Source organism: Temnothorax nylanderi, unplaced genomic scaffold (genome assembly GCF_030848795.1).
Source record: "Temnothorax nylanderi isolate EJ_2023f unplaced genomic scaffold, tnyl_v1.0 TNYL_tig0774_pilon, whole genome shotgun sequence".
NCBI lineage: Eukaryota > Metazoa > Arthropoda > Insecta > Hymenoptera > Formicidae > Temnothorax > Temnothorax nylanderi.
In genome coordinates, this window is record NW_027249836.1 from 27355 (window position 1) to 55009 (window position 27655).

At 34.7% G+C, this 27655-nt stretch overlaps 2 long non-coding RNA genes and 1 pseudogene across 9 annotated transcripts; all 3 read right to left on the reverse strand.

Annotated features, from left to right (window-relative positions):
• Positions 1-397: 397 nt before the first annotated feature.
• On the reverse strand, positions 398-4407 carry LOC139785300 (uncharacterized; annotated as a pseudogene).
• A 5022-nt stretch (positions 4408-9429) lies between these two features.
• LOC139785302 (uncharacterized) lies at positions 9430-15803 on the reverse strand. Its single transcript, XR_011721887.1, has 2 exons — positions 14471-15803; positions 9430-12433 (listed from the first exon to the last, which is right to left on the reverse strand). It is a non-coding gene; the product is annotated as an uncharacterized lncRNA (long non-coding RNA).
• A 1664-nt stretch (positions 15804-17467) lies between these two features.
• LOC139785301 (uncharacterized) lies at positions 17468-21761 on the reverse strand. Of its 8 annotated transcripts, none has more exons than XR_011721880.1 (6): positions 21508-21758; positions 21063-21287; positions 20555-20935; positions 20307-20452; positions 20011-20225; positions 17468-19842 (listed from the first exon to the last, which is right to left on the reverse strand). It is a non-coding gene; the product is annotated as an uncharacterized lncRNA (long non-coding RNA). The 8 variants fall into 8 exon arrangements; XR_011721881.1 differs by having other exon boundaries at positions 21063-21247; positions 21508-21754; XR_011721883.1 differs by having other exon boundaries at positions 21063-21182; positions 21508-21748.
• Between the last annotated feature and the right edge of the window lie 5894 nt (positions 21762-27655).

Here is a 27655-nt window from a genome sequence, read left to right on the forward strand (position 1 = left end):
GTAATTGCAGCGCATTTACAGCTGTAAGCGGCAAGTTATAATTATACAAATGATACATATAGGGGCGGCAGTGTGGTCTAGTGGTAGAGCGCCAGATTCGTAATCTGAGGAACCAGGTTCGAGTCCACTAAAGCCATGTAGTATGGAAAAAGTTTTTTTCCGAAGAAACTGCGCCCTCCGTGCAAGATAAGATCTTGTGCGGAAAAAACTGGGCTCCGTCTTTCGGAAGAGACGTTAAACCGTTGGTCCAAAGGAAATGGATGAGAGTGGGATAGGGTTGGGTACGTCCCTGCAAAAACGCCGTAAGATACTAGACTGTGAACCCTACGGGGATATACAGTAAATAATAGTTTACGAATGATACATATATGGCAAGAGAAGGCATCATATGTTCATGGATGTTTCAATACGTGTTGTATTATATATGTTACAAAATTATATAGTTGTCTTTCCATATACGGACCATCCTTCAGTATACATAGATGTACACACACACACACACACACACACACACACACACACACACACACACACACACACACATATACATAAGTATACATATATCATGTTACATACGTATGTGCACATGTCGCTGTACATAATATATATTTTTCAAAGAAAAAAAATACATATATTAACTATATGTCATCCTCTCGACGAAACATACCCATTACAAAATGAGAAGACGAAGCAAAATTCGTTGAGCTGTTGGTACATATTGCACAAATACACGATTGGTATCACAAATTGACTACAACGTACGCGAGCCAAACACTTCGTCGTCGCACGCAATCTGTTTTACGGGAACGAGAACCAGCACGTGAAATAGGAGCGATAAAATCTCGCGTTTAGAAAAGTAAACAAATAAGCTGCTCCTCCAGACACAACGTTTTAAATGTTCCGATAATCTAAATGTGAATAATTCTAAATGTAAGTATATCAGCTCGTTGTGCATTAGCTGAAAAACGTAAGACGTAAGAAAAATAGGCGTTTAACGGTCAGTGTAAAATTGATTGCGTGTGACATACGCTTAACTAAAGGTTCTTATTTCCTAATATGAAACTTTCCTTATGAGAATAATACCTCTCCGAAATAATACTTAATATTTTGCTAACGCGATTATCTACATATAACACTAAAATTAAAGATTTTTGGTTTTTTTGCATTACGCTAAACCATATTAAATAAGTTCTCTATGCAAAACTGGACCAACGCGGACAGTGTGTCACTACGGCAGAATTGCATTGATAATACTGGCACAGTGAGGCAATGACCTTAGGATTCTCTCTAAATAACTAAGAGTAGTTATTAACATATTTATCTGGAAAACTATATAATCATTTACGTCGCGTAAGTAATTATTATTTTGTTTATCCTATACTAGAGATGGGTGATACAGTCTGAAAGTATCGATACGCATCATAAATGAAAATATCGTCCATCTTTATCCTATACCATCAATCACTTCCACTTAATTCCTATACACGGAAAACTAATATTGCAGACCAACATTTAAAAAATAAAACTTTTAAGAAAGGAAACATGTTGCTACAGCATCTCGACAATATTGCAAAGAAGACCAACATTTAAAAAATAAAACTTTTAAGAAAGAAAACATGTTGCTACTAAACTGATCTGACTCTTACGCAAAAAGATAAATATTCATATTAATTACTGCATCGTTTACAATCTAACGTACGTTTTCCAAAGGCACGTCTTCTTTTTCTTGTTCTTTGTTTCTCGTCATACGTTATTCCTTGGCATGGGCTAACCATATTTTAATCGGAGCTGAAATTTGGTCCTCTGTCACATCAAAAAATGATTTTCGTATCACACCTGAAAAAATAACATTTTATTGTTTATTATTTCTAAATAGTAGAACAAATATGTCTATGCTAATTTAATTTTTGTATAATATTATTAGATTTTTAATAATTTAAATTCAGTTACAAATAATTATATGCTCTATCTCTAATATACACAAAAGATACTTTAATATATCAATATTAATAAATGTTTTTATTAATTAATAAATTAATAAATTATTCGAAAATATTTAGGAACATATCTTTCAACTTTTACAGGAATTATAGCATTCATTAATAAAAAAAATACAAATTGTTTTTAAATATTTTACTTACTTATAATTATTTTGCAAATTTCTAATTTGGAAAATATTTGTTTCTTTTTTGCACCATACCAACTGTACTTCATCGCCAGGTCATTAGAAATCATTAGTTTCATCAGTCGCAAACATGATGTTTTCATGTTTCACATAATACAAATGCCAGTTGTGTCGTCTGAAATATTTGTAAATATTTGAAACAATAAAAAAAACGTACAAAGTATAGAATGTATGGAAATTTTATAATATTAAAAATTAGACATTTGATTTACTTACCATTTCACTTCGATAAGATGCATTATTTTTTAATTTTGTTTCCATCGCTGCAAGATCGTTTTCATCCTTCAATGGCAGATCTTGAAAAATATCAATTTTTTGTCTTTCTTCCGTTTCGAAAGTACCAGTTGAAAGTTTGTCAACGCGCTGTTCAATATTTTTTATGGCCGTGAGCATGGTATTTATTTTCATGTTCATATCCGTTACTTTTCGAATTAAATATTGTGTAGGACTGTTTGATTCTAAAAAACATTCAAAACAGATTCCATTTATGTATGAAAAGAAAAGATAACATTTTCAGAAATTCCACAAATTAAAAATATGAAAAAATGTAATCTGAACTACAAATAAAAAATATAACGCAAAATTTTTTCAGAATAAATAACATTACAACTCAAATATAGATAATAATCGTAAGTAAAATAGGAACTATTCGGATACTTACTTCGTTTACAATTGTCATTTGGTCCTAGTACTTTAGTCTTCTTTGCTGCTAACGACATTACTGAAGCATTAACCTTATCATTATCGCCATCATCACATGATTCTTCATCTTCAGAAATATTTTATTTTGTGGACCTAAATGTAATAAAATAATATTACCATTACTATTTCAATACAATTTTAACATACTGATCTCACATTTACCTACATATAAAACTACAATTACTAGATTAACAATATGAAAAATTCATGAATAATTGTAAAATATAAAGTAAAATAAAAATTACTTGTATACTAACCTTTATTAGAGGTCAAGCTCGGACTTAATACAACATCATTATCTTCATAATCTCGCTCATTACTTTCAATATAAACTGGGTCGTCTTCTTTTTCTTCTTCTATTTGATAATTCCTAGACCCACCGGGTCTAATGTATCCAGAACCAACAACTGGTGGTGGATCTAAAAGTAATGAAACAATGTAACCATTGTATATATTATTTATACAGTTTTCAGATAGATAGGCTGTGTTCAGCGAAAAAAGCAGCTCACTGAGTGCTCACTGAGCTGCTTTTCCGCTGAACGTACCCATAGATATCTAAAATATAGATATACTCAGTTATAAACCCAAGACAGCCACTTATAAATTTTTTGTGTAAATCTCATTTCAACAAAAATTATACTTACGAAAATCTTTCTTTCCTACATTGTAGTGATTGTTTGATGCAGTATTTTCCATTGTCTTTGTACTCTGTCTCTTATCATATGATCTGTCATCAAAACCTGAAAATCATACAACAATACGTTACTGAAACATTATTCTATTATTTTTTAGTGTATTAATATATATATATATATATATAAGCAAATGTCCCGACTGACACATAAATGCCCAGCCCAAACCCCTAAACTTAGAAACAGGAAATTCGGGGAGTATATTTTTTCCGTTTAAGCTAGTGCTTTATAAAGTTCTTACTTTTTTGTGCATTTCCGGTTTTTTTCAAATAAATATTTTCGTTTGAAAACTTCGGTACTTTTGGCATGCTGTCTAATATAATACTGTCATCTGACAGTTCAATATCATTGCTGCTCATTGATGAGTTCATATCTTTTTTAGCTCTATTTTTTCTTGTTCTCTTACGAGATTCATCTTTCTCGGTATTTGATGTAAGATCAGACTCTTCTTCGGCTCGTTTCAACTTTTATCTTGCCACGTCATAACTCACTGCAACAAAATAACATAATGGAAATAAAAACATGTACCATTGTCCTATAATTATTAATAGACATCAACAAACATTAATATTGCATGTGGAAAACAAATAATAATACACATATATTTCAGAAACAAATATAATGTTACTTACTATATGTCCCATATATTTTTCGAATGGAACATTTTGTCCATGTAGATTCCGGCTCCTCCATACGTTTAACTGCTTTGTCGTGTCTTGCAGTACTAGTGTAAATAGGCCAAAAGGCTTCCGTCAGATTTTTAGTCAACCAATTCTTTGGAACTACTGAGAGTCCATCTTCAAATTCAACGACTACGTACATCTTCATCGTGCCAGCAATTCTGTTTCAATACATATTACATTTTGCTATGTATCAATGGAAAAACTGCATATTTGTCATTTCCATGCGGCAACTTCACATATTTTCTAATAACATTTTTAATGGTCACGATTTCAATTCTGAGCATGAGTGCACATTATAAATTCCAAGTAATGATGATGAACAAGGAATATTATATAGGTCGTTTTTTTTCTAAAAATTCGCGACCTATAATGACTGGAATATTTCGCTCTGAACAGTGTGCTATATTTTCTATACATACAATGGCACCACAATTTAAGCCGCAACAACTATCCGCGAGTGTCCCAGCTTTCAATGTAATTCCGTTATACTTCACAATTTTATATTGTGGATTGTTACAATTGGAAACAAGTGGACCATCATAACGCAAATTTGTTAAATTTGGATGTACCAAAACAGAATGTGATGAAAGAGAAGTTGATAGTGATAAATCCGAGTTTATTTCTTTTTTCAAAATATCTCCGCACAACTTGAATGCCACAACTTACAGGTTCACTTCTCCTAACTTGGCCACCATCTAGAAATTTTTCTTTTCTCTTAGATCGTCTGCTTCCTCGCTCCACACATACTGCTTTCCTCCTATATTCATCTTTTATATCCTACTTTAACTATAACTATAACTAACTATAACTATCTTCCATCTTCTTTCTCTATTCTTGCACGCTCCTTTATTTTTCTCTGTACCTCTCTCTCCGTCTTCGTCAGATCATGGTCAATATAGATTCTGCCTACCGCTTTGTCCTTTAGTTTTTTCTTCTCTTTCATTAGCTTCTCTTTGATTTCCCAGTCCTCCAATTCTATTATTACCACTTCTCTTCCTTCCATTCCCACGGTTTGAACACTTCTTAACTCATTTTTTACCTTAAATTCTTGCTCTAGCAATTCCCTAGCTACGTCTTTTATGCTACTCGACTTTGTGTTTGAATTCAACCCTCTTATTACTATCTTGTTCCTTCTCTCTCTTTTCTCTTTTTCTTCTATTATTCTTTTCGATCTTCTGACTTCTTGTCCTATTTCGTCCCTTGCCTCCCCCTTCCCTTCTCGCGACTCTTCTTTTCCTTTATTTTGTTTTACTAATTCCGCTACTTTCTCCACTATTTTTTCTATATTTTCTCCTTTAGCAACTCCGGTGTCTCCTCTCCATCTCTCCATCACTTTCATTCTCTCTTCCATCTCTACCAGCTTCTTCTCCATTCTATCCACTCTCAGCTCCCAGTTTTCTTTTATTTCCTTTATCTCGTTCCTCAGTCCTACCATTTCTATTTTAAGTTCCCTCAGCAACCCCATCAGTGTTCCTTCTTCCTTCTTTATCTCCCTCTCCTCTCCTGTCTGCTTCAAACCTGGTGGTGTTCTATCCATCATATTACTTCTCTTAAATGTTTCATCCGCCATTCTCTCCCTCTCTTCTCGTTTCCTCTTGATATGTTCCTTCTCTTTCTCCTTATCTCCACCTCGTACGTAATCCAGTATGCTCAACGAATCTGCTCTTTCCCTTCCTTTCAGATCCCTCGCGGTCTTCTTTTTGCCTGTGCCTTGCACTTCATTCGGCATGTAGACGGAGCTTAAGCACGCCTGCCCAGTACCGCCTACTCTCTCCGCCGCGAGTCGCCACCCGTCCCACCGATTCGCCTGCCTATCTACCTCTGTAAATTAACCGTGCCTACCGCGTGTTGCTACCTTATCTTAACTTAACCTATTCTGACTCCCTTTTTTAATTCTTGCTTATACTCCTCTTTGTCACTTTTCGCGTCGTCCCCTCAATTACGTCGCTTCCACCCCTCTCAACTCACCCTCTCCTGCCCCCGGCACCTTAACAAACTATCGCCTACTCTAAATATTCGCTAGAATTATCGCACTCATACACTCTCTGACACTCATTCGTCCACATCCGCTAACCAAGTCCATATATGTCCTTATATATAATCTTATATAATCATATATGACCATATAAACTCTTATCAGGCCAAAATTCATATATGATAAGATGGCTTCTTATATGAGCATATAAGACATTATAAGAGATATTTTTTATCGCCGTTACCACGCGCCGGGTAAGCGTGTCTGATCGCGCGGGCACGGCCCCGCGGCGCCGGCCAAACACAAACTATTTACAGATTCTTGTTCTACGACCCAAAAAACATAAAAAAACATTAACCTAAGCCATCAACCTCGATAAAAATGCTCAATCGACCTGGCGCATGGACTAACTCGCACACTGCGGTTCTCCGCGCGCGAGCCGAGAAATCGCCTGAACATCCGGGCCCTACTTATTAATATAATATAATATAATATTAATATAATATTCATAATTAATATAATATTCATTGTTATTAAGTCACAATATTTATATTGTAATTTAAATATCGATTATGTTCTTCGTTTGCTTCTGTTCTTGTCGTAAATACGACTTTTTTTACTAAATTGCGTGTAGCCACTAAAATAATAAGTTCAAAAAAATATTTCCGATATACAGTCTTAAAGTTTAAGAACCAAGCTACAACATCCCATAAGTTATTTTTTCAAAAAAAATTTTTTTCTATTACTTTTTCGACTTTGAAAATAGAGAAATTTTCATATTTTCCAGTTCGACATTTATTTTTATATACTTTTTTGAAAAATACACCTGCTTAATATTTTGTTTTTCAAATAAAACTTTTATCATCTTAAAGTACATATTTTCAGCTTTAAAAAACCCTGTTATTAAACTTTAATATCTATTTCCTAAGCAATAATATCTGCAGTCAAACTTGTTGATCAATTTTGAAATAACGAAATTTCAAGAAAACTATCAACTTTGAGGTCCCAACTTTTAAAAAATTAATTTTTGTAATTTTTTTCACTTATTATGTTATTAGCACATATTTTAAGAATATAATGCTTTAGTTTAGAAGTGAAAATCTGCAAATTTAAATAAATGGCAATGATATTAGTAAAATAAGTTAAAAATTTCACATCGTCTCTCTTCAAATTCGATTTAAATATACTCAAAATGCTTTCTCAATTTTTCTAAACCACTTGAAAATTAGTAAATTACGTCTACTTTCGAATGCTTTTTGTAAAATTTGATTCTATCGACCCAATCAAAAGTTACAACCCTTTTTAAAAAGTGCGCGCGCGCCCGCGTACTCTGCAGGCGGCTTCACACGGGGCGGCATCGACGCACTTTGAAGCGTTAATTAAAAAATTATTACTCCTACACATATTAATATTAAGAAAACTTTAGGTATGTTTCTTTAGTAAAATTTTCTCCTCTTTCGATTGGCATGGTTTATTTTTTCATAAAATTAATGTTTTTTTAGTTATACTAAAAAAACCGATTTTTTCGGTCTTTTTTGTTAAATAAAACATTTAGCACAGGGTTTACGTTGGTAAACTTTTGGGACATGTTTTCTGAAACCCAAAAGAACACTTTCCAAAAAAGTTTACTCTTCGAGGATAAATTTCCAAGTGTTTTCCTACATTGACTGGACTATTAACAGTAAGTGAGAGAGAGAGAGAGAGAGAGAGAGAGAGAGAGAGAGAGAGAGAGAGAGGGAGAGGAGGAGAGAGAGGGAGGGAGAGAGGGAGAGAGAGAGAGAGAGAGAGAGAGAGAGAGAGGAGAGAGAGAGAGAGAGAGAGAGAGAGAGAGAGAGAGAGAGAGAGAGAGAGAGAGAGAGAGAGAGAGAGAGAGAGAGAGAGAGAGAGAGAGAGAGAGAGAGAGAGAGAGAGAGAGAGAGAGAGAGAGAGAGAGAGAGAGAGAGAGAGAGAGAGAGAGAGACAGTACACACGTAGGCGGGAGAGGGGCTACGGCAGGGAGGGAGGGTGAGGGTGAACCTCGGTTCGCGTGAAAAGTTAAAAACCCGTTTTTTCTTCTTTCGTCGCTTCCTATGAAAAGTTACATTGTGTAAAAGTATTTAATATTTGTAACAGAAATAATTTGTTATACAGAGAATTGTTAGGATATTGAAAAGTGGCACCTCATGACGCCTCCTTTCGCGTGGAAAGTTTATGCGTGGAGGCAGTAGGTTCCACTCCCCTGCGGGGAGCTCCACTACCGTTAAACTAGACACACAGGCCGGTATTCATAGTCGGTTCTTATTTTAAGACCGGCTTAAGTAATGTCTTAAGATGCTAATACGCTTTGTGATTGGTTAATGATATCTTAAGATTGTACTTAAGACGATCTTAAATATAAGAACCGACTATGAATACCGGCCATAGCGTGCCTTGCAAAGTACATGCGTGAATTTTCCACACGTGGTAAATTGCAAACCATACAACAATATTGCTATTATTTACATTTAAAAATCGATATCTCAAAAACTATGCATCGTAGCGCATTATGATTTGCGGCATTCTTTTTCTCAGCGAAAGATCCATCAAATACAACTATCAAATTGAGGGGCCCCGGAAATAACATTATCCCCATAAATACGATAGAAAGATACATTTTCCGCCCGCATATAAAAAGCACCGCATAAACGGAGGAATTATATTTATCGTGCAAGAAAACTGCGTAAGTGCAAATTCCTTCCCGTGTACCATTCTCTCGCGTTATGCATACGTTATACATAAATTCTCCCACGTTTTTAATACAAAAATGAATGTTGATTATCTGCCAAAGACATAAAAACGTGTAGTACAAGTAATCTATTTTTTCTTACTTATTTATTTACATTGAATGGTATATGTCTGTTATATAACGGAAAAAATATCTGCGTTTTATTCTGTATTTTCAACGTTAACGTGATTATATCTATTTAATTATGAGAGCAATTAGTTATTATAGGAACGATTTACGTAAACTTTAATAAAACACTTTATAGTTCATAAATTCATAAATTATATAATGTTATTAACGAACGACGAATACAGTACTTTGATATCTGTTTTCTCTAATTTTTCTTTCCATATCTTACAGGTAAATTGCGTACCATGGTCACTTAAAATTGATTGTGGTTTTCCGATATTTGGAATGTATTCATTTATAACTTTACTAATACACGTATATGCCGTCGCTTTCTTTATTGGATACAGTGCTACATATTTCGTAAATACGTCTATAATCACAACATTAAGTATTGAACACCTCCTCTGGAAGAGGCCCATATAGATCTACTGTTACTAATTCTCGTGGTGACGATGGAATAATTGCTTGATATTTAAAGCTAAATGTTCTTACTCCGCTTACTCGATCGTACTTATTACGATAATCTGACTTCTTTTCAAATTTATTTTACATGAACCATTTGTTTAAATAAATAATGTAGAAAAAATATTTATATGACATTTATTTAATATCTATTTTGCATTAATTATTTAAAATAATGATTTGTAAAAAATTTACTTGATAGTTATTTAACATCACTTGAATATTTATTAATTTGTGGAGAGCACAAAGCTTATTCACACGCGAATCTCAGCCGCGTAAAAAAATGCCACGTGGAATATTCCGTGTAAATCGAGTAAGTGTATATATAGAATCTGCGTATCTATGTTCAGAATGTATTAGCATATATTAGAATGTTTATAGATAAATATCACAAAATTGACCGATGCGGCGGAAAACAAGAAGATTATCGCATATAAAAAAATCAGCGTCGTAATACTTGACTATTCGACGCAATACTTTTTTATATTAAGATAATTCCTGTATTTACGCCGCACAAGGATTTACGCCCAATTACTCTATTATGTGCCTTTAAAGTATTAAGGCTCCTGGATGGTCACCGCGGCCATATTGAATTCTTACTATCGAGGCAAGGAAAACACCCAATTTTGTCGTGCATGCCATTTTCAAATAAAAAGACATTTCAATAAAATATCACTATAGATCGTTTCAGAACACTTCCGAAATTGACCGAAAACTATCCTTTTCCCTCGACAATAAACAAACAGCCATAAAACGAAGCCTAAACATACGGGAAAACAGCCGTTTAACGACTATCGAAAGGAGGTGAAAACGTTCGATCCTTCCGCATGCAAATCTTACTTTACGTTTGTCCCTGGTCTCCCCTACTATAAAAAAATTAGAATGTGAAATATTTGTTCTTTGTATTTAACAAAAAAAACTTTTAGAAACCCTTGCATTTTTGCTATATATTATATAGGGGTGGAATATGTCTAGAGGAAAGTCCCCTATTATGAGATACGCTCCTAATATGCGATAACAAGGTTTCTGCTAAACTAATAGGTTCTATCTGTTGGTTCCATCATGAACTTATTGCTCTTAGAGTAAAACCTATTTAGTAGAAAATTCATTATTTGATCGTGCGTGCACTCGCCTACTACATTTTTCAATTCTGCACATAAACTTCCGGCAATCATGCAAAATAGATGTTGTATCTCATAATAGGGGACTTTCCTCTACGTTCAAGAAACGTATATAAAACTAATATGTGCTACCTGGGAATTAATTTAAAGAGGGGCGTCGAATAAGGTTACGATTACCCCTTCCACAGAAGATATAAAAAATTAAGAAGGGATTGTTACAACAACAATAAAAGGAGGCAATAAATGAACGGCATACTCAGTCCACCAAATACCACTCCATTGAAGAGGAGTAGAGATCGTGAGTAGAGATCGAAACCAGTTTTAAAATTTAAACTAATTTATAAGTATAATATCTTTTAATATAAAATTCGATTAGTCACATTCACAACCGTACCTCAGACTCGATTGAACAATTTTTAATTAAATATAGTAATATCTTATTTTCTATAACTTTTGCCTATTTCCAAAAATCTGACAAAAAGTGAAAACTCAACTTTATTTGTAAGGAAATCTTGAAAATTGTAACGAAAGTTCCTTAACCTTTAGACCGCCGGCATTTGATGAGCTTTAATCCTCTTAGAAAGTCCTCAAATTGTTGTGCTTATATCTTATATATAACATATACAAAGTTCCGATCACACGTAGAGCCTATATTTAGGCTTTCCGGCGATCTAAAGGTTAAGGTAGTCGTCTCGTCAGGGCATGTATTAGATAAAGTTTTCGATTTCGGATTTTATATCAAATTATATAATCAGCTTTGCAGTCGATTTTTTCTGTGGCTCCTTACCGACTATTTACTCTAGAAAATCGATCTCGAAAATCACAAATTTTGCATTACTTCATACAGACGGCCAGAAAAAGAAGGCTCTATCACGGTTTCAATCACATATTTTCGCATTTTTCGATTAGATGAAGTGAGAAAAAACATTGCTTTTTGTACATTAGATTTCGAAGAATCCGATGCAACCATAAAATATATAGTTTACCGGAGATTTCGCTGCTAATTTTTTAGTTTATTTTAGTGAAAATGCGGTAATCGAGCAGACATTTTTTGGTCGAGGTTAGGTTGGGAAGACTTGGCAACGCCGCTGGCTAATCACTGTAGTTGCAGGTTATGGGGCTCGTCTTTCTTAGCCGAATTGGATAGTGATTGACACCCCTGTCATACGTTTTGAAACCCTTTCTCAGTAATTGACGTAAAATGCGACGTTGCCAAGTATTTTTCTCACTTGTAACCTTTCTCGACGACTCGCATGATCAGCTGATCAAAACGGAGTCAAATGAGAAAAATCACAGAATTTGGAAAAAGTAACATACTTTGTCACGTATGAAATTTTACACCATAATTCATAAAATTATTTTTCCCTTAGCAAGAATTGCCTGAAATATATTTCTGAACGTGAAAACCTACAAACAGTCACATGACTAGCACGTAGCGAGACGACTACCTTAAGGGGAATAGTAAGGTTTAAACGGCCAAAAATTGGGTAAAATTCAAATGTCGTAATGTCGGTTGTGGACAAACAAATAAACATACATAAAATTTCTTTTGAAGCATGTTAGTGCTTTCTTAACGAACTAAACGAAAAGTCGCACGAATATAAATAATTAAGGGTGATATTGATGATTAAAGGCGACCGCGCGATTTGCGAACACTGCTCTGTTCTTGCCACGATTCCTGATGAACGAGCTGGAATTTTTCTATTTTTTTGTTGGTGAGATTCCCCTCTATAGACTGAACCTAAAGTGTAAAAAAAGTACGTCAAGATTACAACAATGGCAGCCAAAAAAGACAAAATTGCGAAAAATTTAAGTTATTTGTTGTTAAAACAGTTACAAAAAATTAATTTTTGTGAGCTAAAATAGGTTTAGTTTACGGAAAAATTCTTTATCTTCATTAAAAAAAAAATCAAGTCGATATCTGCAGCCGTTCGTGACTTATCGTTGCAAAATTAGCGAAAAATGCCATTTCGAGAAAACACGGGTAAAGTATAAAAATCTCGAAAAAAATCTAAGCAGTAGTATCTTTATTTCCAAAAAATTATAACCCAAGTGATACACATCACAAAATTATGTTACCTTATCAAAGAAGAGTCGCGCTTCAAGTGATCTATTACAATTACAAAAAAGAAATGATATCTCTTTAAATTACAGCGCCAATTACAAAGAGAATATATATATTGCCTCAAAAAATAATTGTTGCACTACTTTGAAAAATCTTTACATGGTGTCAATTAGAAAAAGAATGTATGATAACAATTTTATAAGATTAAAAAATTTCATTTAAATTTAACAAGGGAATACAAGATATTTAAATACAAAGTTTACATGTGTATTTTCTAGTGGTCACAAAGAATTACAGAAGAAAAGTACAAAATAAAAATTTTTTATTAAAATATTTAATCCAACGAGGGAATACAAGGTATTTAAATACAAAGTTTATATATGTATTTTTCAATAGAATAAAAGATTTAATCACAAAGAATTACAGAGGTAACAGTACAAAATAAAAATATTTTATTAAAATACATAAATTTTTCTTGTAAAAAAACTTGGCGCTGCTAGACCTCGAAATTTTAAATAAATAAATAAACTTATCCTATACTTAATTATAAGCCGCATTATTCGCCGTCGTCACGCACACCCATATCACTCGCTCGCACATACACACCACGCTGATAATCATTTTGTTACTCCCGTAGCATTCTTCTCTGAATTATTTTTATTTATTGTTGTCCTTATTTATTTAAAATTTCGAGGTCTAGCAGCGCCAAGTTTTTTTACAAGAAAAATTTATCTATTTTAATAAAATATTTTTATTTTGTACTGTTACCTCTGTAATTCTTTGTGATTAAATCTTTTATTCTATTGAAAAATACATATATAAACTTTGTATTTAAATACCTTGTATTCCCTCGTTGGATTAAATATTTTAATAAAATATTTTTATTTTGTACTATTCTTCTGTAATTCTTTGTGACCACTAGAAAATACTCATGTAAACTTTGTATTTAAATATCTTGTATTCCCTTAATTGTTAAATTTAAATGAAATTTTTTAATCTTATAAAATTGTTATCATACATTCTTTTTCTAATTGACACCATGTAAAGATTTTTCAAAGTAGTGCAACAATTATTTTTTGAGGCAATATATATATTCTCTTTGTAATTGGCGCTGTAATTTAAAGAGATATCATTTCTTTTTTGTAATTGTAATAGCTCACTTGAAGCGCGACTCTTCTTTGATAAGGTAACATAATTTTATGATGTGTATCACTTGGGTTATAATTTTTTGGAAATAAAGATACTACTGCTTAGATTTTTTCGAGATTTTTCGAGATACAAAGAGTACGTCTACCACTTGTTACTTAGGTTTTTTCGAAGTATAATACTACCACTTTCTTTTTTTTTCGAGGTAACAACATATATGGGAGACCGGGGCTAGACCGCTACCGGGGTAAATCCGCTAAATCAAATATCTCGGAACCTGTATATTGTGCGAACTCGCTATTAACATTGTAAACGCTGCTTATGGTACCCATGTGACCAACGGAGTTTCGGCAGGTTACCTGCCGTGTTATGATTTTTACGAGGGCAAACGTGTTTTCGGAAGGTGAAAGTGAAATTTTCTGCGCGTGGAAATATTGTAATATCTGCAATAATATTTGCTCTCCAAATCTCGAGGTACGTGATTATAAAGAGTAATGCATGCTGAACACGAATCCAGTGTAGTTTTTTCATTATCGTTAATGTCTAATATTTCGTGGGCGATCAAACCTGAAACTTATGTTTGGGGCTTATCCGCTAGTAAGCACCCGGGGCTGGTCCGCTTGTCTCGTCACTGTGGCGCGCCGGGCGCACGACTTCAGCTCACGGCGATTTCAGGTTAGGTTTCCCTCGAGCGTGATTCTGTCTTCCCTTGCACGTGCGTCAGTTTGTGTAAGAGGGAAATGGTACGCACTTATCATCGCAAAACGGGTGTTTTGGCCGACCGAAAAGATGGCGGACCGTTGTTTTCGAGATCGCTCGCGCTCACGGCACGTCGGCGAGGTTCGGCGAGGCACGGCACGGCTCTGAGATCCCGCGATTTCCGCGCGAGAGTTGACATGCCGCGCGCGCGGTAGATCGTCCCGACTCCCGGCCGCGGTAAATTGTCGTTGTTGGTCGTTAAGTCAGTAACAGTCGCGCGTGCGACCGCATCGTCCAGCGTTCGCCGCATCGTCTCGGCGTCATTGTCGCCGCCGTTGTAGTGGTGGTGGTGTCGGTGGTGGTCATCGTTGTCGTCGTCGTCGTCGTCGTCGTCGTCGTCGTCGTCGTCGTCGTCGTCGTCGTCGTCGTCGTCGTGGTCGTGGCCGTTGTCGTCGTGGTGGTCGTGGCCGTCGTCGTCGTGGTGGTCGTGGCCGTCGTCGTCGTGGTGGTCGTGGCCGTCGTCGTCGTCGTCGGCGCGTCGAGGAATCGGCGCGAGGACGCCGTCGAGTCGGTAAAATGGTCGCGCTCCACCGCGAGCTTTTCTAACCCCCCTGTCGCTATTTATCGCTCCCCTGCGAGAAACGCGGCTTGGTTAGGTTGCTCGAGGGTCCGCGCTGATCCTATGGCACCGGAACGCCGTCACGCGTGTTACCCGTGGTTGCCCGCGTTGACAATGTGACGTGCCGTTGGGGAGTTTACGATTTGGTTAACCTCTGTATTCACGTGCCTAAATTGTTTTATGGAATAGGTAAAACAATTATTTTTTAATAATGTTTCGCATAAAAATTTGAAATAAATTTTTATATTTTTCTCTTAAAAAACAATTATTAAAATGTATCCTATCATTTTTCAGGATTAGATGTTCGTATATATATTGAAAATGCAGTGTAACGGATTAACCCCGGGGGGGGGGGGTAGCGGTTCAACCCCGGCATTTTTGAGATTTCAATTTTTGCACCGTTGTCGTTTTTGCTCTATACCGGTTAAACAAAGCGACGTAGATAAAAATTTCCTTAATAAATTTTGTAGCTAAAGGTTCACTCTTTACAGTGGTATACCACATTTAACTTCAATTATTTATTTTGTTGTTAAAAATCGGCTCCGAAAAAAAACTAACGGTCTAGCCCCGGTCTCCCCTACACGATTCCAACACAATCTTGACCATCGGAAGACTTGACAGTTATCTAAAAAAAATAAGAACAAATTTTAAAAAATAAAAAAAGCTTTACATTTTTTCTTACTTTTTAGAGCTTTTTTGAAGTCGGTTTTATTAAAAAAATTTTTTTATTTTATACTTTTTTAATGCTTTATTCATTTAACATGATTAAAAAATAATATGTAATCTCTTTCAAATATTATATATCTTTCTACTTCTTTCTGCACTTTTTCAATCAGTATCTCCAATATTTTTGCAATATTTTAACCATACAGGATAACTCCATCTGTTTTTGTTACATATAAAATTTTATTGCATTGTCTTGTATACTCTCCTTTGGTTTTAGGCTGTGTAATTCCTTACTTGTTGTCGTAATTGGATATCATTTGAGGATAACATTTTCTTGTAATTTTTATTTGAGAAAAGTCGCTATTTTATAATTTAAATAAATCTTCGGGTAATTATGAAGAAAAGTGGCTTCCTCACCGATTTGTCTAAAACTTAATAAATATTGTGTAGGTCTACCTAGCTTACTGGCTGAAAAAGTGCAAAAAAGGGAGCCTTAAAAAATCTTTATTAAAACTTCCTATACACATAAAATCCCGAAAAGACGTAAAATGTAAGTGTAAGAAAATCGACCAATCCCAATCAAGTATTGTGCTGTCCGTAATCCCAGTAAAAGAAAATATTAGATTAAAATTGATCGATTTTCTTATGCTTATTACCTTTTATGTCTTTATGGGATTTTATGTGTGAAGCGGGGAGCACACACTTCTGCACAACGCATAATGCGTAAGCATAAGAAAATTGATTGGTCTATTTCCTTATGCACATGTGTATGGACCAATCAATTTTCTTATGCTTACGCATTATGCGTTGTGCAGAAGTGTGTGCTCCCCACTTGAAGGTCTTTAAGCCCCGGACACACACTTTTTCGTAACAGTAACAGTAAAGTTTCGACCAATCGCTTTGTTCGATTCGGGAACATACGGTCGTACATACGTTCCCGATTCAAGCAACGCGATTGGTCGAAACTTTCTGTTACTGTTACGAAAAACTTGTGTGTCCGGGCCCTTAAAGGCTATTGCACATAACAAAGTTTAAAGGTCAATCCAGACAAACTTGCATAGCGCATAAACATAAGCATAAGAGAATTGATTGGTCCATATGCATGTGCATAAGGAAATAGACCAATCCGTTTCTTTATGCATATGGTTATGCACCTATGCAAGTTTGTCTGGATAGACTTTTATGGCTTCTGCCCACAGAACACGGAAACGCTTGCCGCGCGGCAAGAAGCGATCGACACGGTAGCTAATAAACTTTTGGTTCTTACAGAAAAGTGACACGTTGCTTGGTTACCGCGTCGCTCCTTGCTGCGCAGCAAGCGTTTCCGCGTCCTTTGGGCAGAAGCCATTAGTCATAATTGTAAGGCCATAAGAAAATAGACCAATCACACTCGATTATTCTTCAAACGCAAGGAGAAAAATCGATTATGATTGGTTTATTTTTTTACGACCTTACGATTATGGCTGAATCTTTGTTACGTGCAATGGCCTTAAGTTTGATCAAAATAAGCTCATAATCGTATTCATATATCGCATCGTTTATATTAAAGGAAATTCAAGGTTTATTGTACTAATTGCCAGTTTACGTACAGAAATGTTTTATTTTTAAATTATGATCAAATTACAATCAATACAAATATATCGGAAACAAGCAAGTTAGAGAATATCTCAGTTTTTTTGCTACCATAAGAATATTCAGATAAAATGACAGCTATTTGTTAGGTGTCGATATATTGCATCAACCGCCATGTGTTTTTGCAAAATTCATGAGATACGTCCTATTAGTTATTATCATATCCGGAAGAAGAAACAACTGTTTTAAATTGATAACTGATTTTTAATAAATGTTGATAATCAATTTAAAACAATTAATCATATCTATTTTATAGCTTAGTATAGTAAAAAGCTAGTTTATTTGTTCACATATCCACATTTCAACTAATTGTAAGTAGTATTATAGTAATAAAGGTATGCACTAAGTCTGTACTTTAGCTAGATATCATAAAACATGTATCATTCTTTCTCTCTGGTACATCATACATTGGTATTACTAAGTATAAATTTACATTCTTTTTAACCCTTAAATGCCATCCGGGGTCCAGCGGACCCCAGACCCTTTAGAATGATATATTTTCAAATGTTCCCGCCAAAAATGGAGCTCATATTTATTTATTTATTATTTTTTATTTTTTTTATTTTGGAGCCAATATTTTAACTGTTGGCGATCTTAATTTTTTATACTATGTTGAAATTGAAATTTTAACAATATAAGCATTTTATTCTCTTTTCTAAGCCTTGAACAACATTGAAAATAATTTTCATAACTAAATATCAAAAAATCAATAAGTAAGGAGACATTTTTCATGCTGAGGTCTTTCAGACCCCATGTGTCATTTACGAGATTCTTGAGAGGTGTGGCATTTAAGGGTTAAATCGTACGAAACAATGCAGAAAAAAACTCGATATCGAATCTTAAAGTTTGATATAGTGTATGCTTAGACTGTAATAAAAGTAAAAATATATATGTATATTTATATATTTATTTATATATATATATATAGATTTACTTATTTTAATTATATATATATATATATTTATTTATTTATTTTAATTTTATATATATATATATATATATAATTAAAAGAAAAGAAAAAAGAGAAAAAAAGAAAGAAAAGACGCTAAATTACATGAAAAGTGTATTCGGAAATAAAAATCAATTCCTTATGTACATCTGATCATGTTAGATTCGAACAAATGATTTTTGTCATCATCATAATGCTATTAATCAACACAGCTTTAAAACGTAAAAATCTAATGTTGTTAAATAACTCTACTAATAATCGTAAATCAAAAACTAAATTTTCTCAAGTAAATAGAAAGGAACACCTTTGAACCAGAATTTCTTGAAGCTGCCGCCTACCATTGTTACGATTAAATAATAACAGAAATCCATTTTCCTTGTGCCGCATCAAGTTACATCTTAGTTATGTCGCATTCGTTTTTCGGTTTTCATAATCACCTCCGACAGCGCGTATCAAAATAATCAACGAAATTATCGGATCAAGTAATAAAGTAATAAAGTATCAAAGCAACAATACATATTTTACCTCAATACGGAACATTCGTGAAAAGTATGTTGAATAATTTGCCCATCGGATTAAGACTCTATTAAGCTAAATTAAATAAACTCGATATCGGAACGATACCAGAACATCACATTGCGAATACCAAATTGTATATATTGTGTAAGTACTGAGCGACATATCTAGATGAAAAATCTATCCAGAGCAATAATTGACGTACGAGCCGCACGTTATCCAGTCTAATATTGGATCGTTAAACGTTAACGAGTGACCAAGATATACCATACGGTACATCCACATAAATTAGAAGCTTGGTATAAAAATGAGGCACAATCAAGGAATCCTTCTTACCAAATGCTACTCCTCTATCTCCTAATGAATGTATCCGTATATCAAACATGACAGTGTAATTACCATCATTAAACTAAACCATGCATGGATATTAATATTAGGTGTCCTTAAATGTGTTTAAAGAGAATGACGATTTCTTAAACAACTGTCGTATTCTTATGTCGGTAACAAACAGTCTTAACAACGAGCGTAGACTAATCATGTCGCGTTCCATAATCGTGTAGTCCTTGTATCGGTATGCGTCACATTACGAGCTGGGAATTAATAACTCTCATCAGGTATAACATAGCAACGTTAGTAGCGATTGACGATTAGCGACAACGCAACGTAGTTGCTCAGCCACTGTACCATTAACAAGAGCTTCTTTAGGCTTATTGCTCTGCTGCATACGAGGAGGATGAGACCGATGTTCTTTTTGGCCTTTAGATCCTTGCGAACTGTTGTTAAACGTAGATACGTCGTTCACGGGTGTTCCTTCCTTGCTATTCATGGTCGATTAGTCGCATGGGCTGGCATTACTGCCTAAACAAATGTATATAGATTAACTCTAAATGTATTCATATATATATACAAATATGCGCGTCAGCCTACCGATCAAGCACGTCTTTCACACACGTACACACGCACACGTGTACACGCGCACGCACGCACGCACGCACACGCGCGATCAATAAGTATTATTATTATTACCTTTATCAATGCTTGAAACGTCTTGGCTGTTTAAAACAGTGTCTTCGTCATCAGTAGTACGACGATATTCGTCTCTACGATCTCTACGCTGGGTTGGAAAACGACCTTGTTTGCCACTCATATATCCCGAATTATCGGCACCTCTCTGATAACCGCCTCTTGGCAGTAAATCCCGAACGCAATCTTCACTGCTGTCCAAAGTATCTCTACGTAATCTTAAAGAACGTATTCAAACAAATTAGTCGTTATAATGCAGACAAAAAAACTTTTCCAAGAAGGCAGACGTATAACTTTACAACTTAATGTGCCACGTTGATTTTTACGCGCAGACTGTGAAGAAGTTGTTGAATTTGTAAAAGTGCAGCAACCAAGTCATAAGAACGCTTCAACATTGCAGTCCTTTGATTTATCTTATACTGATTTTCGAGTTCGGTTAGACAAGCTGCAAATTAAAAAAATCAATAAATAACATATAAACAGATTACTAATTATAACCACACGCACAATCTAAATATAAATGTAAATATATTAATAAATAAATTACCTTAACAATTTTCCTTCCTTAATCCAGTATTGATCGTGATAATATTTCTTAGTTTTGACATATGCAACAAATGTATTTCTCAAGAACATCCTTTTCCTTTTCAATAAAATTACAATGTCCATGTTGCCAGCAGAGACAGAGATCATTAAACCATCCTCTTCCATAAAACCACATGTGCAATTTATTATTTCTTTTCTCCGAAGTTGTTCTACTTTTACCAGTTTTCAATAAAATTACAATGTCCATGTTGCCAGCAGAGACAGAGATCATTAAACCGTCCTCTTCCATAAAACCACATGTGCAATTTATTATTTTCTTTTCTCCGAAGTTGTTCTACTTTTACCAGTTCGCCGTTAATCATCATCATCACCCCTTCGCTCTCTGTAATAAGTCATCACATTTATATAAAACAATAAATAACGTATAAACAAATTACTATATATAAATAATTATAACCACACGTACAATCTAAATATAATAAATGTAAATATATTAATAAATAAATTACCTTGACAATTTTCCTTCCTTAATCCACAGTTCTGATCGTGATAATATTTCTTAGAGACGGCCGTAGTCGATATGGATTTTGACATATGTAACAAATGTATTTCTCAGAAACATCCTTTTCCTTTTTTAATAAAAAATTACAATGTCCATGTTGCCAGCATAATATATTAACCTCTTAAGGGGATGCTAAAGCCGTTCAAATTACCGACAAAAACAGTCAAAGCTCCTATTTTGAAACGGCTTTACAGATCGCAAAATCCTTTTACAGGAGTAAAGTAGAGGTACTAATGAAGGGCGGGATTGTCAAATAATTAGTAATAATTGAAAAAATTTTTTAAATGCTGTCACCTCATAACCTTATTTTCTAATATAAACAGTTGTATACGTAATATGTACGAAATTAAACTTTCCCGCCCTTCAGAAGACGTGCACAAACAATAACGTACCTTTGAAATTGAGATTGAAAGCCTAGAATAAAAATGGGAGCTTTGAAACGATCGTGTATATTTTTCACAAAAATATTCACGCAGAGCAGCAATCATGTCACAGCAGTAGTTCACGGATCTTGCGAGAGACGGCGCGATGGCGCACGCAGCTGTGGGCAGTTTCGGGGTTGGCTACATTGTCTGATTCCTACACAGCAATCGAACCAGGACAGATATATGATACAGATATCTCGTTAGGCATTTTTACATTTTTTTCAATTATTACTAATTATTTTACAATCCCATCCTTCATTAGTACCTAAACTTTACTCCTGTAAAAGGATTTTGCGATCTATGAAGCCGTTTCAAAGAACGAGCTTTGAAAGATATGTGGTACAGATATCTCGTTGAGCATTTTTACATTTTTTAAAATTATTACTAATTATTTTACAATCCCACCCTTCATTAGTACCTAAACTTTACTCCTGTAAAAGGATTTTGCGATCTATGAAGCCGTTTCAAAGAACGAGCTTTGACAGATATGTCGTACAGATGCCTCGTTAGGCATTGGGCGCGTTCAGCAGACCAAGCCGCTGAGTAGCAGTCGAACGTGATTGGCTCTTACTTTTAGAACCAACCAATCAACGCAGAGTGTTGATCAGATGAACTCAACGACATATCTGTTTAAACTCGTTCTTTGAAACGGCTTCATACATCGCAAAATCCTTTTACAGGAGTAAAGTATAGGTACTAATGAAGAGTGGGAATATAAAAAAATTAGTAATAATTTAAAAAAATGTAAAAATGCCTAACGAGGCATCTGTACGACATATCTGTCAAAGCTCGTTCTTTGAAACGGCTTCATAGATCGCAAAATCCTTTTACAGGAGTAAAGTATAGATACTAATGAAGAGTGGGAATATAAAGAAAGTAGTGATAATTGGAAAAAATGTAAAAATGCCTAACGAGGCATCTGTACATCATGTCAACAGGTGTGTCTGCTGAACGCGGCCATTTTTACATTTTTTTCAATTATCACTACTTTTTTTATATTCCCACTCTTTATTAGTACCTATACTTTACTCCTGTAAAAGGATTTTGCGATTTATAAAGCCGTTTCAAAGAACGAGCTTTGACAGATATGTCGTACAGGTGCCTCGTTAGGCATTTTTACATTTTTTCCAATTATCACTACTTTCTTTATATTCCCACTCTTCATTAGTATCTATACTTTACTCCTGTAAAAGGATTTTGCGATCTATAAAGCCGTTTCAAAGAACGAGCTTTGGCAGATATGTCGTAACAGATGCCTCGTTAGACAAGAACAGATATTTCTCGTATTATTGGCCGCGTTCAGCAGACACAACTGTTGAGTTCGTCTTATAACACTCTGCGTTGATTGGTTGGTTCTAAAAGTAAGAGCCAATCACGTTCGATTGCTACTCAGCGGCTTGGTCTGCTGAACGCGCCCATTCCTTTCTCTCCTATGTATGTAATTTACATGCACCCATTTATTCCTCTCTCTCTCTCTCTCTCTGTCTCTCTCTCTTTCTCTCTCTCCCTCTCTCCATCCCTGTCCCTCTCTCTCTTAGTATACTGGATAGCGTATTAGTATGGTAAAATCAGGATTTTTTGGAAGCGGTGTTAGGATTCCAGGGTATATTTGAAGAAAGAAAAACGGTAATGTTATTTAGGACAAGAAACTGTATTTATTATTTCGTTGATAAAATGTTGGGAAATATAAACGAAAATACATATATAAATGAAATATATTATTTTTTTTATTGTTACTGTCGAAAGTAAATAATATTACATAAAACCAGTAATGCAATTGAACATAGATATACATACACACGCACACGCATACGCAATCGCATATATATATACATACGCATACGCACATACATATTATTTTTATTATTTTTTCTGTGGGCCCCAGGCCCCGTCCACGATGACGATATCACGGACATGGAGACGTCTCCAGGATCATGCTCCGATTACTTTGTACTAACAATAAGAATAATTCTGCATAAACTTTTTTTACTTTGTGCCTTTATATCATATGTATTTTTCAAGCAAAGTGCATTTACACACACACACACACACACACACACATGTGTGTTTATATATGTATACATATATCTTCCATCGCGTAAATTCTGCAAATGAACTTTGCTTGAAAAATTCATATGATATAAAGGCACAAAAGAAATTTATGCAGAATTATTCTTAGTACAAAGTAATCGGAGCACGATTCTGGAGACGTCCCGTGTCCGCGATATTATCATCGTGGACGAGGCTCCGGGCCCAGAGAAAAAATAATCGTACTAACGATAGACCCCCGATATTGTCGTACAAAATGTATGTCTACCTATCCCACTATCCCTAGCTTCTTCTCCTCTGTATATTATAATGAAAAAAACGTATCCAACTGAAAAAGGCCCGTTTAGCGACATATAGGAAGCCGATGCCAGTCTCACGCGAAAAGCGAACGTCGAATTTATAACACAATGGCTGCGTTCGGGAAGCGCGCTATTAGCGCTATTGCATCATTCTATCTTTATCGTTTATCAGGTGTAAAACAAGGATAAAATAAGCAAATAGCACTAATAGTGTCTTCCCGAACGCACCCAATAAATTAGTATTTAGCATCTCGAATTTCTATCAAGAAACGAGACAGGTCATTTTTTTGTTTTCTAACCGAATTTCACTAATATCTAAACGTCAGAAACGCACGTGGTCCGAGTTAGCACAGTCCGACAGATTTCTTCCTATAGACGGCATAGTTGCCAAAATATATTTCATGCGTGAAAAGAAAATTAATCTGCAAAAATCAAATAATATTATAAGCGCGAAAAAATATACACGAAGAATTTATTTTGAGAATCAGAAAGATTAAAAAAACGCGACAAAGTTTTTTCCCTTCGGATGAAATTCCAACGTGCGCTTCTAAGGTCAACGCGCATCCTTTGCTAAACGAATAAATTCATACACATTTTCCTGCCAGATTTTTATTGACGTGATGCAGACGGGTGTACAACTGAGCCTCAATAAAACGCGAGTAATCGTAAATCAATTATGCGAAAGATATTAGATCTTATATTCGTCAATAAAGTTATAAAATCCGCAAACAATGCAAAAATTTGCGCATAGTCCCTCGTGATCAAATATAAATGCATCGCGTCGCTTCGCTAATGATCGGATAAACACTCTCGAAAACGCAACAAAATATTTGCTCCACGAAATAAGCTCGCACAAATCGCATCTGACAAAACTGAAATTTAACAATTATATATAAAATCAAAAGCTATAAATTAGTTTTTTGTTTTGAACAAGAGAAGTTGAGACACGTAGCGATAAAATTGAATGAATTCTCAACACGATAAAAATAAGTTTAATAATTTTCTTCTACGGTTTTCGTTTCCTTTTTAAGAAATAAAGATGTTAAAAAAAATCAATACAAAGTAATACGTTACAAAAGTTTCTCTTGGTGTAAATTTTCAAAAGGAGGAAAGCAAGTTTGAAAGAATAATATGATAAATCAACATTCTCTGAATACATATTAGAAACCATTTTTTTTATATACAATTTCTTTTATATTATCTGGTACATCTTTTTTCTAATTAGACTGATTGCTAATATATCTTTTAATATGCATAAAAATATATATTTAAATTCTTAGTGCTTCTGCATGATAGTGCAATAATTTCAGATTTTTTGCCATCACCTATTACTTCAGACTATCAATCTTACTGAAAAGGAACCTGCGTAGATTTAATCAAATAATGGAGAATTATGAATAATATGAGGTTTCCAACGCTGAGCTTTTTATGTAAACTCTTTCAAATGATCTATCCATTCTTGATGGGGTAAAATAATAACTTCTATAACAAATGCAATAAATATTAAATTTATAGTATTGATTTATATAATTAATTTTATTCTGTCTTTATATAGAAAAATATACACTCAGTCTTAGCATCAGAGTAGAGGGTAACGCAGCTGATGAACAGTATAGATATAATAACAAACTGAATAAAAATCTTATTAATATCATTATGATATAATAATTAAGATTTTTATTCAATTTGTTATCTATACTGTTCATCAGCTGCCGTTACCCTCTACTCTGATGCTAAGACTGAGGTATATTTTTCTATATAAAGACAGAATAAAATTAGTTATATAAATCAATACTATAAATTTAATATTTATTGCATTTGTTATAGAAGTTATTATTTTACCCCATCAAGAATGGATAGATCCTTTGAAAGAGTTTTACATCATTCATTTACATTACAAGAAAAAAATTATTAGACGTGCAAGAGATGCAGTAAATTTCCAAGTCTAATAAGTACCCGCGTCAATACATACTATGTATACTAATTCACATTCTCAATTATGCTACTGTTATTATTTGTCATCAGACAATTATAAACATACACATAATAATTAAATACATATTATATATATATACGCACATGTGTGCATAAGAATATATGTAATTTATAAAAAGCGGGTGCTTATTAGCCTTGATACGTTACTGCCTTCTGCTACGGACGGCCAGAAAGCATTTTCAGGTTCAGGCCGTATTGCTAAAGCCCCTTGCACAATAGGCGATAGCAATAGCGATAGCGATAGCGACAAAGTTGCCGACAAAACTACAGTAGTGCGATTCTGTAACTCGTTATGAGGTATCGACTATCGTTGCGCAGATATTTTATATGGTAAAAAAGCTGCGCAATTGTCGTTATAGCTCATAACGACGGCATAACGAGTTACAGAATTGCACTACAGCTGTCGCTGTCGCTATCGCTATCGCCTATTGTGCAAGGGGCTTAAGAATCCATAGACGCGGCAACGCCGCGCGGCGTTGCCGCGTCTATAGCATATGTCTCTCTACCACCGTGCGTGTGAGCAATTCAGTGGTGTGTGTACGTGTACGGAGTTTCGCGTTGTCACCACCAGTGGTCACCACCTTACGTGGTGGCGTTTTCGCGTCGGAGTTCGGCCTTTGCTTTAGTTGACATTACCGACGTCGAGGAAGTTCGGCCTTAGCTTTAGCATCCCCTTAACGACACGACGCGAGCTGTCACATCACGACACGCACGCACGAAGCTCGCACGAATCTCGCGACTCGCGATCGCCCGGCTTCGACCGGCCAATCACCGGCACGGAAAAGCGGCAACACTACGTGCGAGATATTCGACTCCAAACAACAACTTCTCGCGTCTCCATGACTTTTTTTATATAGGAGGAGGATGGATCTTCCCTTAGGAAAATTTACTTTAAAAAACTTAAAATAAACTAGAAAGTTTACCAAAGAAATTACTATTGATAAACTATTGATAAACTATTGATAAACTAGAAGTGATTTCGAACCAAACTTTAAGTATTTCTATAATATACTTTAAAGGTTACTTTAAGTTAACTCATGCAATTACTATTAATCACCCAAAAAAAAATATTCTGTCATTTAGTGGCTCCCGCTTGATTTTAGAGGATTTTCCTCTGAAATACGGTCTCAAGAAGATATTTTAAAATCTAGAGGAATATCCTCTAACCATGAGACACTAGACTTAAGATTGCAGTCCTCTTAATACTAGAGGACACTGATTTCCGATATTCACCCGGAATAAAAAAAAATTATTTATTTCGAAATTTTATTATTATTTTATAACTGCATTACTGACATTTAAAAGTATATACTAAAACTTATTTTGTACAGTGATTGTGTACTATAAAAATTTATTAATTATTATACATATCTATATATATAAAGGAAGATGTCCTGACTGACTCACTGACTGACTCATCAACGCCCAGCCCAAACCCCTGAACCGAATTTTTACCAAAAGTATATGAAATAGGGGTAGAATTTTCCGGGGAGTGCCACTATGTGTATGGTTTTTTGTTACCGATTTTCTGGAAACCGGTTTTTCTAATTTATCTAATTTTTCTAATTTTTCGGGAAATAATTGACCGAATCTCAAAGAATTATAGATCAAACAGGGGTAGAATTTTCCGGGGAATGCTATAAAGTGTATAATTTTGACGGAATTGAACTTCAGTTGATAAAAAAGTAATATTTTTCAATTTATAACATTTTAGAGAGAGAGAGGGAGAGAGAGGGGGAAGAGAGAGGGGGAGAGAGAGAGAGAGAGAGAGA